This window comes from Peromyscus eremicus, chromosome 4 (assembly GCF_949786415.1).
Source record: "Peromyscus eremicus chromosome 4, PerEre_H2_v1, whole genome shotgun sequence".
Taxonomy (NCBI): domain Eukaryota; kingdom Metazoa; phylum Chordata; class Mammalia; order Rodentia; family Cricetidae; genus Peromyscus; species Peromyscus eremicus.
Genome location: NC_081419.1, coordinates 151,253,676 through 151,266,490, shown reverse-complemented (window position 1 = coordinate 151,266,490; position 12,815 = coordinate 151,253,676). Strand labels below are relative to the sequence as shown.

The 12,815-nt window shown below is 50.6% G+C and overlaps 2 protein-coding genes across 7 annotated transcripts in view; one reads left to right on the top strand and one right to left on the bottom strand.

Annotated features, from left to right (window-relative positions):
* The window catches only part of Osbpl2 (oxysterol binding protein like 2), a 52,211-nt gene extending 44,241 nt beyond the window's left edge, over positions 1-7,970 (bottom strand). For 2 of the 4 annotated variants that reach the window (XM_059262070.1, XM_059262074.1), the window contains exons 1-2: positions 7,845-7,969; positions 7,471-7,566 (exon numbers count right to left, since the gene is read on the bottom strand). The gene's annotated coding sequence lies outside the window, so the exon portion shown is untranslated. Of the gene's footprint in view, positions 1-4,322; positions 4,540-7,470; positions 7,567-7,844 lie in introns of those variants that run through there. The other 2 variants (XM_059262072.1, XM_059262071.1) reach the window with 2 other exon arrangements.
* Positions 7,971-8,070: 100 nt separating this feature from the next.
* Hrh3 (histamine receptor H3) overlaps positions 8,071-12,815 on the top strand; it is a 20,544-nt gene continuing 15,799 nt past the window's right edge. For all 3 annotated transcript variants that reach the window (XM_059259811.1, XM_059259813.1, XM_059259812.1), the window contains exon 1: positions 8,071-8,159. The gene's annotated coding sequence lies outside the window, so the exon portion shown is untranslated. The remainder of the gene's footprint in view (positions 8,160-12,815) is intronic.

Here is a 12,815-nt window from a genome sequence, read left to right as displayed (position 1 = left end):
ACAGAGGACTTTGAGTTTATTAGGAATTCATGTAGGAAATGGGAAGTGTCTAGGTCCTGAGAAAAGCAATAGAAGCAACAGCATTAATCGCCTGCTGTTTCCATTCTCCACACCAGCAGGGTGGCCCTCAACTACAGGCCAAGAAGGTGCTCAGCAGCCATTTAGGCAGGAGTGGGGGGGGGGGGGACTGGGGGGGGGTTCACCTCTAAGGGGAGCCTGAAGCCCCTACTTCCTTCACTAGATCACACTCAGTATCAAAGCAAGCACCAAAAGCATACCACACACTTCAAGAACATTATCTTATAATCCAGCACAATGTATTTCAAGCACATACAAGATGAGTTCAATGCTTTTGTACAAAAATGTTTGTTTTAGTCATCATTATCCTACAACAGAAAAGAACCGTTCAAAAGCTGCTCAAGAGAGTAGGTGGAAAAGTTGTAGATGGGTCCCCACAGCTATGTCTGCACTGAGACAACAGCAGAATCAGACAAGTGGTCAATCCTCTGCTACATGTGGCTGCTGCTCCTCTCAACACCCACCACCACCACCTTGCTGATCTCTACTGATCAAAACCACAGCTCTGGCAAGAGTGGGGGCGAGGATAAAAAGGAGGAGAAGCTGCTGCAGAACCAAATGGATAACCCTTGATCACCCATGAGTGAGATGTCCTCAGTGCACTCAGCCTGCTCCCAGATGATTCTGACACCCTCTTTGGCCAGCTTCCTCTTCCGCTCCAGGCCCTTTCTCATCATCTTGCTCAACATCACTCTGCAGTCCCCTAACTGAACTGGTTTTACTGCGCTGAGAAATTTGTCATGATAAAACCAAACCTACCCAGGTCACTCCCAAGATCCTTCCTGAGCACTGGGGGAAGGGTAAACAGCTGTTAAGACCAAGGTCGGAGAATCCACAAACCCTGATCTCTCCCGCCAAAATACAAAAGAATAAAAAAAGGAAAAGCTGCTAAATTTAGTGTTCATGTTGTCTGCAGAATGGTGACTCAGCTATTGATTAAGTGATCAAAGGTCCCTGATCCAAAGAGGGGCTCTGACAAGAGCAGATCCAACCCCTGGGACTCTGGGACTCGACCACACAGAATCTATGCTCTCAAAGTGCCCCAGGTCTGCTGCTGATGAGCCAGGACCACTTCTCTCTACCCTTCCAGCCCCAACTGCCCCACCTGCCTAAAACCTCCTGGTTGAATGTAACTACTAAATCTAGAGTGTTGACTTTGCTACACAACACTGGGAGAGGCCAGCACTGGGATTGAGCATACGTAGGAGGTACACCCGAGATCTGGCCCAAGTCCTTTGACAGCTTTTTTTTTTGGGGGGGGGCTCACTTACGACACCTACTTTGGTGTTCCTTTTCTCTCTCCGGAGTGTCCCAGACACCGAATCACAAACTTACCCTATTTTTAAAGCACTGTCATTTCCTGTCAAGATCAAGTAGCACAAGATGCCAGGTTGCAGCTAGTCCTTTCTAAAACTAGCCTTTAACGAGCCTGTATTCATCCGTCAGGTGTGCCACTGTGGCCTCCCCTCCCTACAGCTGCCTCCACATCTTCCAGAGCAGACTCAGCATAGCCTCCCAGGAGACCTCTTGTTCTCCATGAATATCTGTCCCCACCCCAAGAACACCAGCATGTACTAGTCACCAGTGCAGGCACTCACCAGGCATCTTTCCAAACGAGCAGTCCAGCCCTTCTTGGAAACTTGCATATAGACACTAGCCAAGAGTCCTTGGGACCCTATCTACCTGCTACACCTTAGCATAGGTTCAGAATACTCCAATACCAGGGTCAGGCACTGTCAGCCCAACAGGTAAACATCCCACTCTCACCCAGCCTTACTCAGCACAGACCAAGAGCTCAGAAAGTGTTTCTCAAAATTAACCAGGTAGTCTAAAGTGGGGGTGGGGGGCGGCGGCGAGGGGAGACACAAGCAAAGGAAAAGACACACACAAGCAGCCAGCAGCAGTCCATACAGCCACCTCCTGGATCAGTCCTTCCAGGCTCACCACCACCACTGCACCAACTGAAAGACATGGTGTTTGGAGGCTCTGCCAAGGGACCCCACTTTCTTTTCTGAATTGAGAAAGAATAGGAAGTGTCAACAAAGTTCAGAGACACATCACAGTGAGAGCAATGGCTGCAGGCTCAGCTGAACCAGCAGTCTTATGGCCATAGCACCACCAAGTAGAAATGTGTTAGTGAATCAGCTTGAAAAGTCAAAACTTAGACATCACAGATACAAACTCAAGACTGAACCGGACACCAAAACCATTATCAAACTAGAGCCTAAACAATTAACTCTTATGATTGAAGTTTGTTTTTGTTTTTGTTTTTTTCGAGACAGAGTTTCTCTGTGTAGCCCTGGCTGTCCTGGAACTCTCTCTGTAGCCCAGGCTGGCCTCGACCTCACAGAGATCTGCCTGCCTCTGCCTCCCGAGTGCTGGGATTAAAGGTGATTGAAATATTTTTTCAATCTTATTTATGTGTATTGGTGTTTTGTCTATACACCACATGTGTGAGTTACAGGCAGTTGTAAGCTTCCATGTGGGCACTGGGAGTTGAACCTGGGTCCTCTGGAAGAACAATTAGCACTCTTAACCACTAAATCATCTCTGCAGCCTTGAACTATTTTTTTAAAGTTTGTCTGTTCTGGGGGACACGCATACAACAGTGCACATATAAAAGTCCAAGGACAACCTTGTGGAGTCGGCTCTATCATCCCACATTCACTGGGTTCCGGGGAACGGACTCAAGTCCTCAGGCTCCCTGGCAAATGCTTCTACCCTCTGAGCCATCTCATTGGCCCCATGACTGAAGCATTTAACAGTTATGTTCAAATACTAATCTGTTTCAATCAACCTGAATGTTATACTAAGTTTGGGACTAAACCCTGCACTGGCCAATTAGTGCAGATGTCAGCATCCAAATGGAAGCAGGTGATGACCAGGAGACACTGCCTTAACACCTACAGTACCACCACAGAGGCCTGCAGCAAGTCACAGTAAACAAACCCTCAAGTCTAGGAATGTTTTTGTAAGTAGGAAACCCACTTCATGGCCTTCATTCCTCGGCAATGCACTCTAAAGAGAGCACAGATCTGCCCGGCAAAGGTTCTCTGGACTCTCCAAACTGCAGTATCTCATGTGTGGTGTTATCATTCCTAGGTGTCTCTCACCATGCAGGTGGAGCCAAGGGTGCCTTCTGTACTCCACATGCATCTGGCGGTATTTCACCTGCGTTCCTCTCAGTGACACATTTTTCAGACAAAGCACAGACGGTCAGAGGAAACAGTGAACTGCTCCTGTCAAACAGCTGGGGAACAGCTAGGACCCAGGAACCCACCACAAGGCTCCCCTCTCCCCACTACACACGTCAACCACAGTGAAGGCTGTCGCACAACTTCTACCCAAAGGCATCTGCCCCCATACCTAAACACCAAAGATGAAGAAGGGTGTCCAGAGGAACAGCAGAGAAATAATTTCCAAGATGCAGAAACCCCATTTTAGGCAGCAGGAGAATAAAATGACCAAAAATGTTTTAATCCAAAGAAAAAAGAAAGAAAGAAAAGAAAAGAAAAAGAAATAAGAAAAAGAAATAACAGGGCCTAGAGAGATGGTAGTTAAGGGTTCTTGCTGCTCTTACAGAGGACCAAGAGTTCTGCTTTCAGCAATCCCTGGTAGCTCCAGGATATCTAACATCCTCTCCTGTCCTCCAATGGTACTGAAATGTGTGTACATACACACTAAATCTTAGAAAAAAGAAAGAAAAACAGAAAGAAAGAAAGAAAGAAAGAAAGAAAGAAAGAAAGAAAGAAAGGGAGGAAGGAAGGAAGGAAGAAAAGTTATATTTTCAATAGCCTTTGTGCATAAGAACTCACAGCATCTCCGGAGGTATGCAGCAGGAGTTCAATGGAACTTCTTAAATGTTAATATTAGGCATGGTGGCACAAACCTACAATCCCAGCACTGGGGAGGCTGAGACAGAAGGATGGCAAGTGTACGATAGACAGGAAGACCCTAAGAAAGAATCCTAGTTGGTATGGTGGCATGTGCCCCCTAGCATTCTTGAGGCAGAGGCAGGCAGATCTCTGTGAGTTCAAGGCAAGACTGGTCTATACACGGAGTTCCAGGATAGCCAGGACTACAAAGAGAGACCATGTCACCAAAAAACAAAAAAGAGAGAGAGGGGTGAGAAAGATTAAGAATAATATATGTATATAAGTGTGGGGGGGGGGGGGGGACAGACTGAGACAGAAATACTTTAGAAGAGGACAGAAAACAAGATTCCATGTGTATTTAATACTGACCAAAGACGCTCTTGAAAAACTTTCAGAAAGGAAAGTTCTGGGATTTGTTCCTGGCAGGATATGTGTCCCTGCCTCTCTCCAACGCACCCTCTTCTCCAAGCAACATCACAGCACACCTCACAACATAGGCACTAGATGGCAGGTGAGGTACTTCATCAAATACCCAATAGCCATATGGAGAATTACTTTAATTTACAAGAAAAAAATGTTTCATAAACACTTGGCCTCGTGGAAAAATGAAAATCCATCACATGCTACAAGAAACAAAGAACAGAGATTAATATAAATAGGTTAATTTAAGTTTTAAGAGCTAGTTGGGAACAAGCCTAAGCTAAGGCCAAGATTTCATAACTAATAATAAATCTCATCATTATTTGGGAGCTGGTGGTCCAAAAAAGTCCTACAACAACACAGTGAGTTCCAGGACAGACAGGGCTATGCAGAGAGACCCTGTCTCAAAAATAAACTCCCCCAAAAAACGTGTGTGTGTGTGTGTGTGTGTGTGTGTGTGTGTGTGTGAAAAGTGAGTATGGAGTTCTGTTTAAGAATGTGAATTATCAATGCATGGTGGCATATGCCTTTAGTCCCAGCACTCAAACAACAACAACAAATCACCCCCCCCCTCAAAAAAGAATGTGAATTCATGAGCAAGATGCATAGCTCACTAGGTAAAGGCACTTATTGCCAAACCCAATGGCTTGAGTTGGATCCTTGGCATTCACAAGGTAGAAGTCAAGAACCAACTCCCACAAGTTGTCCACTAACCTCAACGTGTACACGATGACACACACACACACATACATAGATTAAATTTTTTAAATGTAATTTTAAAAAGAATCTATAATAAAAAGAGAATGGCACACTTGGGGAGGTAGGCAAGAGAAGGAAACAAGGGGGATGAATCTGATCAAAGTATATAACGTGTATGAAAATGTCATAATGACACCCATTATTATGTATAGTTAATATATGCTAATAATTTTTATTTTATTTATTTATTTATTTATTTTTGGTTTTTCAAGACAAGGTTTCTCTGTGTAACAGCTTGGCTATCCTGGAACTCACTCTGTAGACCAGGCTGGCCTTGAACTCACAGAGATCTGCCTGCCTCTGCCTCCTAAGTGCTGGGATTAAATAAGCCACCACTGTCTGGCTTATTGTGTTTTGAGATAGGGTTTTACTATGTATCCTTCACTGGCCTAGAACTCACTATATAGATCAGGCTGCCTTTGAATTCAGATATCTGCCTGCCTCTCAGAATGATAGGGTTAAAGGAACATATCATCATGCCTGGCTTCACATTCTTTATTAAACATGTTTGTATTGTCAGGCATGGTGGGGCACACCTTTGATCCCAGCACTGGAAAGGCAGAGGCAGGCAGATCTTTGAGTTGGAGGCCAGCCTGGGCTACATATCAAGCTGGAGGTCAGCCTGGTCTACATATCAAGCTGGAGGCCAACCAATGTTACACAGTGAGACTCTGTCTAAAAAGCAAAACAACAAAAAGAATATGAACTTGCTAGGGTTGTGGTGCATGTCTATAATCCCAGAACAGGGGGAGTGGAAGTAAAAGGATCAGAAGTTCAAGGTCATTCTCAGCAATGCTGTAGTCTACCCTGAGTTACATAAGATCCTGACTCAAAAGTCACAACAAAAAGAATGTGAAGAACACACCAACTGGTATCCAAAACCAAATGATCAGCCTTGAAAGTATAAATACAAATAACATTATATGGACTGAGAAGGTTGTTTTATGTATTTAAGGATACATACAGACATACATACATATGAAACAATAATTAAAGAAATAGAGGCCATGAGCTTGAAAGAGAACAAGGGGATTTAGAGAGAAGAAATGATGTAATTATAATATCAAAAATAAAGCTTTTTTTGTTTGTTTGTTTGTTTGTTTTTAAAGATTTATTTATTATGTACACAGCGCTCTGCCTACACACCAGAAGAGGGCACCAGATCTCATTACAGATGGTTGTGAGTCACCCTGTGGTTGCTGGGAATTGAACTCAGGACCTCCGGAAGAACAGCCAGTGCTCTTAACCGCTGAGCCATCTCTCCAGCCCCTTGTTTTGTTTTTTGAGACAGGGTTTCTCTGTGTAGCTTTGCTCCTTTCCTGGAACTCACGAAAGGAACTCACTCTGTAGACCGGGTTGGCCTCAAACTCACAGAGATCCGCCTGCTTCTGCCTCCTGAGTGCTGGGATTAAAGGTGTGTACCACCACCACCACCACCACCACCACCACCACCACCATCCGACTAAGCTTTTTTTTTTTTTTTTTTTTAAATAATGTGAAATTGGGGCTGAGGAAACAGTGCAGAGGCTGATCACTTGTCTGACAGGCATAAGGCCATGTTCATTCCTAGCGAGGCTAAAGAGAAGAGAAAAAAAGGAACTCTGGAGTTATGGTGCCTTTGCTACATAATTTACTGCTCTGTGGTCTGCAGTAAGCTACTTGACCTCTCTATTCCTCAGGAATAAGGATGTTAGTGACTGCGATCAGATGCTCCTAAGGATCTAGAGCAAATAATTGCTCAAAATTATCATCCCTTGAGATAAGAGTTGTTATTAACAGACTGTACCTGGGGCAAACAGGAAGGTAGATTCCATGGAGGACATGTAGCCACCCATTTCCTCATCCTTTACATGGGAGGCACCGGAGAACGTGTCCACCCAAATGTCCCTGTCGCCCTTATTCATAGCAGTGAACTAACATTTTGGAGCACCTGCTGCTGGTCAGAGTCCACTGCACACAACTGATCCACATGTGTCTCTTGCTGGTATAGGAGATGTCACATGCCACAAACAGAAATGAAGGTGGGGGAGCGGACAGGTGGCAGTTAGGAAGGGCTGAGCTCTCTGCAGAGGTAGCCAGGAGCTCCCCATACGGAAAACCCCACTCAGGAGCTGTCCCTGCAATATCTCCGTCGATACGGAGCCAAGTCCTAACGCAGGCCTCGGCGAAGTGTGTGTGTAGCCCCACAGAACCAGCCTAATGCGCAAAGGCCGACCCCAAAGGGCATAACCCAAAAGCCTGTCCTCCTCCCGAGACTGAGCTGCCCCAGGCCGAGGGCGCAGCGTCCCGGAGGCGCCCGGACCCTCAAGGAGGACTGCGGGCTGCCACCTCCACTTACCTGCCGGGCCCACGGGGCGCGGAGGGCTGGCTCTGCGCAGATCTGACAGCCCTGGCTGCCTCACCGGTGCAGGCGGTCTGAAGGCTCGCTCCGACCCTGTGGAGAGAGAGGACCTCGGACGTGAGGCCACCGCGGGCACCAAGTTCCGCGCGCGCCCCGAGGGGATGCGCAGCTTACCGACCGAAGCGCGGACAGGACCCCGCCCGAGTCCCGCGGGGCCTCGTCCAGCCCGCGGTCGTCCGCACTCCGGGGCCAGCGGCGGCCTAGCGCCCCGGCCCTCCAGCCCCGGAACGTCTGAGGCCTAGGCGGCGCACGGGCCTCCCTGGAGCCCGTCCCCGCCCGCCCGCCCGCCCGCCCCGCCGCGGCCCACTCACCTGAACGCGGTCCCCGCAGCGCCGCCGACCCCACAGCCGCCCCGACACCGCCCGCGGCCCGCAACCCGCGACCCACTGACACCCAGGCGGAAGTGCGGCCCGCACCTTCCCGACCCACGGCCCGCCGCGCCGCTCGCCGCGCCCCGCGCCGCCCGCGTCAGCCGCCGCCCGCCCAATCAGCGCCCTGCCCGCAGGCCGCGTCGGGGGCGGGGCTATGCTGATCACGTTCTCGGGACAGCTTCTCCATCGGCCCCTCCGGAGTCCGGCTCGCACGGGGGAGTGGCGGCGCGCTCAGCCAATTGCCGCTTGGAAAAGGTGGGTTTATGCAGATACCAAAGCGAGAAGGAAGGGGGAGGAAGAAGGAAGGGGCGTGGCCCTGGGAGAGGCTAGTTTACAAACAGTGAGTCAGGTGGCTAGGCGTGGACGATCCCCGGCAGGCGCTGGGCTAGACCCACCCATCAACTACGGACCCCCGTAGACATTTCTTATGGTTGCAGAGAATTAGACAAATGGCAAATGTCGCCGATGGCCTTTGCGCGCCAATCGTGGCTCAACAGAGCCTGGGGCCAGTTTACCCCTCCGGCTACCTCCCTGGCCGGTTTATCCTGTTTTAACACCCTTAGGCGCCCTGCGGTCTGCAGCAGCTTCTGGTTATGCCCAGCATCTCTGGGGACACGTCTGCAGCTTGCATCCTTGCCAGCTGTTTGGCCTCAGGAAAGCTAACCGACCTCTCTGAGCACTCCATTTCCCCTGCAGAGAGGCCTCACCAGCCTCCTCATATCGTTTGAATGGTGGTCTGGTTTGAGACAGGTGGAGTGACATGAAACAAGATAACTACTGGCTTGCATAGGACTTTCCAGGGCACAGGAATTGTCCTAGCCAGGAGGTTCAGCTCAGTGTCAGACCAGAGGGAACTAAGTCAGATGTCTCGTGTCTTCTACAAGCCTTCCAAGAAGCAAGTGAGGGGAGAAAGTGATTGGAGTCTGGGGCTGCTGTAGGTGTCTGGTTGCTTCAGAGCATGAAGCCAAGGAGTTAGCAAGGCCCCTAGGTCACCCAGAGCCAGCTGCACCTGAAATCTGTCCTAGGCTTTCCAGTTACTTGAGTAACTACTTGGGATTTTTCTAAGCCAGTCTGAGGTTTTGCCAAAGGGGTTCTGAATCCCCAGAACCACAAGATCAGTAATGTATGTATATCCTTCAGCATGCCCCAAGGCCACACTTCTTCCTCCAGTAAGGTGGTGCTCACACAAAGGTCCCCGACTGCCTCTATAGCCCACTCTGCACATGCTCATGCTCTCTGCAAATATGGAGTGAGTGCATGGACCTCTGTAGCAGAGCAGACCCTGTCTGCCTCTCTGGCTCCCACCCCAGGGACAGCCTGGCTTTCTGGTAGCCCTTGTCAATGGCGCTGGGGAGACGTGCTAGGACTGGAAAAGAGCCCCCTGCATACTCTGCTCCTAAAGAGAGAGACAGAGGAAGGCGGGCCAGGCCTCCGAAACAAAGGCGTTGCCATGGTTACCTCGGAAGAAAGCAACTCCAGCCGGCTGAGGGCTGATGGAAGGGTGCGGCAGCTGGCCCCCTAGCCAGGACAAGGACAGCTAGCTGGTTGCCACGGAGATAGTCAGGCTGACCAGGTTCTGCATTTTTACTGGGGGGCTGGCCAAGACCAGCTCAGAGTCCCTCAAGCCCATCACCAGCCACACCCTCACCTAAACCTCCAAGACCAGTCCCTGTCCAAAGGACAAGCCTTGGGGTGCAGCTTACCACCTGCTTTTTGACCTTGAGCTTCAGGGCCCTGCCATCTCGGCTGGGCTAACTCTACTCAAGCCATGGTAGGCTGAATTAGGTGGTCCCTGGGACTTGAGCAGCGTTCTAACCTATCTTCAAGCTCATGCGGCCAAGGATAGTCTTGAATTCCTCGCCCTCTTGCTTTACCTCTCAAGTGCTGAGATGACAGATGACTGGGCACCACCGGTCTGTCTCTCTGCCCCCTTTAACAGCCGTGAGCCAGAGGGCTGTTGCTGCCTTTTGGCAGTCTCAGGTGCAGGGCTGGGTGAGTCAGCACCTGTAAGTCAGTGAGGGGGCTCTTTGGGACAAACTTGGAGGTGCCCTCACCATCTTCATAAAGCATCCAATTCCTTAGCAATGTTCTCTAGAAATGTACTAATAGGGTGTAGAAAGGGACAGGGGTGACTCTGGGTCCTGCCGTGACAGTGAAGGTGATAATGGTGGCTGAAATGACCCCCAAGTGTCCCATGATGTACATGTCCCATCTGGTTCCTCCATTTCAGCAGCCAACCAAGGAGATGTGTGTCATCACTCCCACTGGACAGATGTCAGACTGAGTCTAAACCCAGTTTAGTCTCCTGGTGCCGAGGCCCAGAGAGGTCTCATGGGCCAGCAGTCTGGCCAGGCCAAGACCCCAGACCAGGATCTGCCCTGGACACAATGCCCAGCGTTTCCTGAGGGGGCTATGGCTGAGGGCCACAAGATCAGGTTCCATGTCACGAAGCCCTGAGTAGCTGCAGCTTTGGGTGCTCTCAGCATCTGAGAAGTGCAGTCCAAGGGACTGTCTGGGTAATGTGTTCCTTCCTGAACTGCTCCTGGGATCTAGGTGAGAGCATACCACACAGTGGATGCTCTAAGGGGTGCTACCCCACCCCACGTGGTATGAATAAAGGATACCTTCCCGACCCAAGTGCTGAATGGAGGTGGGGCACGACAGGATAGACCCCACGTGGTATGAATAAAGGATACCTTCCCGACCCAAGTGCTGAATGGAGGTGAGGCACGACAGGATAGATCCTGGCGTCCAATACAACGCTGAGGTCTTAGAATGGAGGGCAGAGGCTCCCTGACTGAATTTCCAGATCACCCCTCTGTCTTCTTGACCAGGGAGGGGACTGGGACCCGTGGGCAGGCCATCTGTCTGTGGCTCTCATGACCCACACACAGGCCTCCCGTGACCAGAGCTGGTGCTGTGGATGGTCACAGCCAGATAGGAACATACACTGCATCATACTGTTTCTCATCTTCACTCCTGAAGGAAGCAGAACAGAGGGAGATTCGTGTTCCCCATTCTAGAAGGAAAACTAGACTCAAGAGCAGCAGCTTGCCCAGAGCCGGGCTGCCCACCACCCTCTGCCCTTCACCCACTTCACTCTTACCTCCTTGCCAGAGTGCAATCTCCTCATCTCAGCCTGTTTGTAGGCCAGCTGGGCCAGGGCGTGGCAACCAGGAACTGGGTGCCTTGGTATTGCGGCCCCACCTGGCCCCTGCTGCTGACGCCAACCTGAGGCCATCTCCACCCCACATTCCCAGGCTCCTGGCAGAGCACACTCCCAGCTCTCTTCTCAGGCATACCATGGACTCGTCTGTGGGACACGAAGCAGGCTGCCAGTGGGCAGCCTGGCCACAGTGGCCTGGCCCAGCTCACGTGGCTTGGCTGATTCTTCCAGCCAACTTTCAAGTCTCCTCTGCAACGTGACGACGCTGGCTTCCCTGTCGGGGAGGGAGGGTATTTTTAGGTTGAACCCGCCTCGTGAAGAGACAAGTTATCAATAGCAGCAGCAAAGGGCTTTTTCTTATTCCTTTTTTCCCCTATAGCTTTGGGACGTGAACAAGCTGCACCCATTAAACTCTGCCAAAAGCAAGCAGGAGGAAATGGTGTCCCCCTGATAACTTTCACCTCACAGCTCCCTCCATGCTGCAGCAAGTCCAAGTCGCCCCAGGCTGACCCCATCGGTCCCACTTCTTCTGGGAAGCTACCCTATCAACCTGCCCAGTGACAGGTGGCAGGCTTTGCAGAGGTCAAGGAGTAAGGAACCAGAGGGGATGGGAGGGAGGCCCCACAGACCCGCTTCTGGGGAAGCTACTCCACCATTTCTGAGTGCTGTGTACCCAGCAGTAGGCTGAGTGCCCTAGAGTGCACTGTATCAGCTAAATGCCCAACAACTCAAGACAAATGACCAAAGAGGCCCCTGGAGTCTGCCTATCTGAGGTCCAGAGGCCTCACTTGCCAGTGTCTAGTATTTCTTGAGGTCACAGGAGTGTGTGGGGGAAACAAAAAAACTCAAAGCCAGCATGCTTCTTCCTTCCCTACAAGGCTGACCGGAGCCCTCCCCACCAGAGTGCACAGAAGTGCCTACAAGCAAAGGGCCCAGTGCAGACCCAGCGTTTATGATGGCTGAGATTTTCTTACAGGACACTGGAATGGCATCCTGCCTTGCTGAGGGAAACATTTGAGCTGACTTGGCTGCCTGCCCTTCAGGATTGGTTAGCAAGCACTCCATTTCTGAGGAAGCCCAGAATAACAAAGCCTTTAACAAAGTAAAGGTGTGCTTGTCTCCCGTGTGACAGGAGCCCAAGCTGCGCTGTCTGGCTCCTGCCTTGCTGTAGCACTCAACTAGGGCTAGCTTCCCGCCTCGTGTCCCTCCATGGCCCAAAACTGAGGCTGGTGCTCTAGCCATCACATACATCTCTACACAGAAAGGAGGGTGGAAAGAGGAAGGACGGCAGTGCTGCCCCACCAGATGAATCACTTTGCTTGAATATCTGCCCTTAGAGAAGAGGAGTGCTGGGCCAGTGAGCCCGTGGTCCCCTCTTCCCCACGATACCTTTGGTGGAAAGTGAGTTTCTATCTTCCTTCTCAGTACCTACTTTTCTGCTCACATCTCACTGGCCAGAACACCATCCTTTGCGACTTTGACAAGGCAGCAGCGTTTTAGCTGAGGGTGTCACTGGCCTAAATAAAACAGGTTCAAAGGAGAAGGTTACAGTAGTCGCTATCAGATAGGCCTACCTGCTGGCCTCACCTAGAGAAGTGTCTGAGACTGGCCCCCACAGGGCCCAGCGGCTGGGACTGCACCCTACACACACTCCAGCCCATGACAATGGCACTTTCTGGAAGCAACCTTGAGCGTCCTGTACCCGTCAGGCAAAGGCTCATGATACTGCCATGGGGTTAAGGGCA